The following is a 6,000-nucleotide window of genomic DNA, read 5'->3' on the forward strand; positions in this document are numbered from 1 at the left end:
ACACACACCTGCACTTTGTGGATATCCACACTTTACTAGATACCATCCGCTATACTACACATTTCCAAGGATCATTTCTACCTCTAAAACAGTATACTTTGTGGATATCTATACTTCACTTCATATTGGCCACATCAACATATTCATTAACCAACACATACCTTCTAATGTCTTCCTCTTAATACTCTGAACTAGGATAAACACAATTCACTTTGTGGACATCTAAACTTAACTAATCACTACAAATAGTGACCACGCTTACCCGGCAAACACACCCATCTCATGCCTCTTTCTAACTGAAAAAGAAGACACATTCACTTTGTGGATTCACTATGCAGTAGTAGCAGTACTGACCACAATACCACAATGATCACTCATTTACAACTATGTATGTTTGAAAAGAGAGTGCTTTAAAATGTAACTCCTTTCTAGCTTTCTATTCTCTACTTTCTACATGTAACTACTTTTACTAGCTGGAATGAGTTTTCAAAATCTTGTAGTGAACGGGTTAAGGAAATAAACATTTGAGTTTTTTAAGTGGGTGTCCCTTATTAACTTTTCTTTCTTTGAAAGTGGTCATCAGATGGACTTCAGATGGACTTCATCAGATGGACTTCTAGCTTATGCTTACTTTGTATGTGTTGTAGAATCTGATTCTTTGGTGGTCAATGCAAGATTTCTAGTGGCTAAATGAAATTTCAGGTGGTCACTGGCATCTGGGCTAGCACTAAGGGAGAGTAATAGGTGTAGACAACACACCTTCACTTTGTGGATATCCACACTTCACTAAATACTGGCCACAATATCACATTTATCACATAACACACACCTTTCAAATGGCTTCTTTTATCCCTGAAATAGATTGCCCCTTCATTTTGTGGAAATATCTACACTTCCCTACAAACTTGCCACAACACGCTTTCTCTTATAATGGATATCCACACTTTAATACATACTGGCTGCTATACCACTTAACACACATCCTTTTCAATGGATTGTTAGATCTCTAAAACAGAATACACACCTCTACTCTCTAATATACTGGCTACCATTCCACATTTATCAATTAACACACACACCAGGGCTCGACATTAGCAGTGGCCTGGTGGACCTAGGTCACCAAAAACTGAAGTTGGGCCGCCATAATTCTGCAAAAGCCCACATTTGGTGGGGCCACCAAAAGATTTAATGTGTATGTAAGTAATAAAAGTTAATGTTTTGCAATACATTGTTTTGGGGCTACCAGATTTCTTTTTGGGGCCACCAAAACTTTAAAATGATTTTAGTGGTCCGATGGGGCCACCAAGCAAAAAGTTAGTGTGGAGCCATGTACACACTTTTCAAGGATTATTATTTTTTTCTGAAATGAAGTACAATTTCATTTAGTGGATCAGCATACTTCACTACATCCTGGCCGCAAGATCATTTTTACAGTAGTTCTCAGAAAAGTCGACGTCTGGTAAGCCGAAAATCCCCTTAATTTAACTTGAAGTAAAACAAACGGTACCGATTTTCCCTATTATGCATTTCTTGTAATATAACATGTGCATAGAGAATACACACACCTGCACTTTGTGGATATCCACACTTTACTAGATACCATCCGCTATACTACACATTTCCAAGGATTATTTCTACCTCTAAAACAGTATACTTTGTGGATATCTATACTTCACTTCATATTGGCCACATCAACATATTCATTAACCAACACATACCTTCTAATGTCTTCCTCTTAATACTCTGAACTAGGATAAACACAATTCACTTTGTGGACATCTAAACCTAACTAATCACTACAAATACTGACCACACTTACATATGCATTACCCGGCAAACACACCCATCTCATGCCTCTTTCTAACTGAAAAAGAAGACACGTTCACTTTGTGGATTCACTATGCAGTAGTAGCAGAATGAGTTTTTCAAAATCTTGTAGTGAACGGGTTAAGGAAATAAACATTTGAGTTTTTTAAGTGGGTGTCTAGCTACTCTATTCACACATATGTTACCAATGGGAGCTCTGTTACCACAACATGTGAGCAAAGCACATGTGCACAGCTATACAAACGGGCAGTCATGGCAGGTGTCCTAGTGTAGCACAAATGCTAATAATGGTTGATACCTGTATGTGATTATTTAAATTGTTTAACTTAAAGTCACTGGATGTCATGGGTTAAATACCAGATGATCTCACACATGTAGTCATATATTTTTCATGATAGTCAGACAATATGAAACTACTTACAGCCTACAATATACAATGTACATGTACACATACAAAAGGTGTCTTGCACATCTCCCTTTGATAGCAGTCACACATCTATGCTGAATTTTGGGCTAACTGCTCAAAAAAGGAGAGAGTAGTTCGATCCACAAGTTTTTACGAAAATATGCCATTGCCATGGCAACGCATTATGCGATACTAACGAAAAAGGCGTCTTTCACATCTACCTTTGATATACAATGTATAGTGGCCACACATGCCAAATTTGGGGTCAATTGCTCAAAAAATGAGAGAGGAGTTTGACCCACAAGATTTTGCAATGGACCGACCGCCCGCCCTACCGACCGACCGGCCACCCGACCTCAGAGTGATTCCTATATACTCCCCCTACACACTATGTGTGGGTGGAGGTATAAATACACCCTGTGGATATCCACACTTCACTACATACTAACGATACTATGGCATTCATCACTAAACACACATCTACTACTTTCTTTCTATTCCCAAAATAGAAAACACCCTGATTTCTCAGATATCCATGCTTCACTACTGTACCACACTATTAAGCACAATTATCACTGGCATTATAAATTGAACACTGCTTAGGTTTACTGATAACTTCCTTTTTTTTTTTTAGGTCAGCTGATAAATATCAGCAATCCTGAAGGCTTCTTAAAACCTAAACTGAAGCTAACTCCCAAGAAGATCAATACAGTGGTTTCAGTCTATATACAGGGTTGCCCAGAAAGAACGGAACACCTACGATCCAAAATTCCAGCAAAGTCATTGAAACAATGTCATAATTTTGTATTAAATTGGATCATTATAGACAATTCTTTTTCCAATGGAATGACACCAAGATCTTCAATTTTGGCTCATGCGTTATGATTCTAATTGTCTACATTCCACACATTGTGAACGCAATGGATTCTATGACAGGCCGCTACGGGAATAATTCTTGCTGGTTTCAGTATCTCTGAGAGTCCAAAATGATCACATTTTTGAAATTGCAAGGTTTTACAAAAACGGTCCTAAAATCATAACGCATCAACCAAAATTAAAAATCTTGGTGTCATTCTCTTGGAAAAAGAATGGTCTACCCATGAGTAGGCAAGATAATCTCATAATGGCAATAATATTGCTAAAATTAAGGATTGTAGGTGTTCCGTTCTTTCTGGGCCACCCTGTATATCATCTGTACACTAGAAGGTTCATGTATATCATACATAAATGCACACACCCGTGATACAGCATGTTTATGCCTCAATTATGGCACAAATTATGCCTGAATGATACACAAGAATGTGAATTTAAAGACTGGAATAAAATATAGACACTTACCACAAGTTTGTCTGCTTGTACTGGAAGAAGTACCTGAATCCAGTTTCTTCAATGTTTTCTCTCTTCTCCCCTTCATCTGCAGTTATAAGCTCACCGTCATAGTGTAGAAGGAATTCCCCCTTTTGGAAATGTTTGGATGTGAAAACTGCTCTACCTGTTGACAGAGTGGAGTGATAGAGAGAGAACCACTGCATTGTTTTAAGTCAAATAAGTATCATCTCATCCTAATTATGTACACTACACAGTAAAAAAATGGTATCATGGAGACTAGGTAACAACAAAAACACCAACAAGTGTCTCCTAAAAATCATTAAACAGGTCAATTCAGGTTATAAATTGAGTATTACTGTGTTTTAAATTACTTTCAAATGCTCTCAACACTGTGCACTAAAGCTGTAAACGTAAACAACATTTGACCGCTAACAACAAATAATGCCTCTGCCTTGCATACAGTCTCCATAAGACACATATCAAGAACAAACTAGGTCTTTAATGAGATTCCCCAAAAATGCACAGGTTATAATCCCTGTATTGAAGTATGATACCAAAAAGTTCTCACTCTCTTGCATTCTTTTATACACAGTGAGACCTGACATTAGTTTAAAGATGCATAGATCTTTCATCAGAATAGATCTCCATTAAATTTGCAATTGTCGGGCAAGTGAAGAATCATTTAGTATATAGCAATATGATCATTCAACAGAAGCGGATCTGGGGGGGGGGGGGGTGCAACCCCCCCCCCCCCCCCAAAAAAAAAAAAAAAAAAAAAAAAAAAAAAATCCGGGGACCATTTTTTTTTTAATCTGATCTTTTTTGTTTAAGCTTGTAATTTTATTTTTTTCTATTTATGGCAATGAACTCTATACCCAAAATAGTGGTGTTTTAGATGCAAGAAAACGCCATTTTCACACACAGATTTTCAAAAATTCTCCCTACTATGGGAGGGGGGACACCCCCTCCCACACCCTCCCCCCCCCCCCCCCCTCATTCGCTCCGCTCACTCGGGCTCGGTCGCTACGCTCCCTCGCATACTGCCCCCCAACCCCCTCCTTTATAAAAAGCTAGATCCGGCCCTGTTCAACCTACCCTTATCTTGAAGAATTTTCATGAAGAAGCCTTCCCTGTCTCTTGTCAAGTAGTCCTCAGGGCAAACCTCTATTTTTCCCCTTCTCAGTGCCCGAGCCATTTCTCGATATATTTCTGGATACGAAAACAAGTAAAAAAAAAATTACATACAAGTACATATAATCTTTCCTGCAAATTAGAATACTGCAAACTTACAAAATCTTGACGGAATGACACACAAGATGAATGCAGCTGTATTTTATATACCAGTATATGCCTACCTTTACTCAGTTAACTACATCATCAAACTCAATTATTTTTAGTATAAATGAATCGATTTCTGATTTTTTTTCCAAAAATATGTCTACAACTTACTGAAATCCGTGATTTTCCTCCGATGTTGGCGATGATCACTACGCGTACGTTGAGAACATACAGTAGTCGGTAAGCTTTCGCTACATGAAATACGCGCGGTAAATATACACACGGCACGGTACATATTACGGTACGCAGCAATATGCGCTAGCTCGACTCTAGGCCTAGGGCTAGGGAAATGTGGATAAAATAGTGACGTGTGTATCTCACAAGATGGCGCTGTTAAACTTATCGTCATTGTCAGAGCCCCAGATTATACACAAAGTAGAGCTCGAAAATGTGCCGTCTTGCTATGAAAATGTGGATGTCGTAGAACACCTCCAGCAAATGGTTCTTAGACTCCTCTCGGGTCACTTTTACCAAAATTAGCAAAAAGTAAGAAGGTTGTCAACTGTGGATATCCACACTTGCCAGTGTATCCCCATTTGGAAGTTGTGTATACATACAATTTTCCACATTTCACACGTTTTACACACACACACACACACACACACACACACACACACACACACACACACACACACAAAATCATTTATTACAAGCTGTGGCAGCCTTTTTTGCATACCCGCATGGCCTACCTGGTATGCAAGTCTTGTAATATTTTCATGTGAGTGTGGAGAGGTTTTTCTCCTGTTAGCAGATCCAGTCAGGAAATGCTTTTTTTTTATGATAAGTGCTGATGAAGGACATTAAATGAAGATGATAATGTAACTACTAATTTCTTTTTTTTTTAGCTCATCATTCCTGTGGCAAGGTCTCAGCTTGCTTGAAGTACAAGCAAAGAAGAAAGTATGAGGTCAAAAATCTATTATTAACAAAACAAAATGCTGCAATTAGTTGATATATAATATAGGAATTGTGACTTGACTGCACACATTTTATAAAGCTTTTCTTTACAGACACTTTTTTTCCCATGTCTGATGTGTGATGTAACAAATATGACACACACAAAAAAAGATTGTCAATTCTTGGTGTAGACATGCAGTTCA

The sequence above is a fragment of the Diadema setosum genome, chromosome 14, assembly GCF_964275005.1.
Source record: "Diadema setosum chromosome 14, eeDiaSeto1, whole genome shotgun sequence".
In the NCBI taxonomy this organism is placed as follows: domain Eukaryota; kingdom Metazoa; phylum Echinodermata; class Echinoidea; order Diadematoida; family Diadematidae; genus Diadema; species Diadema setosum.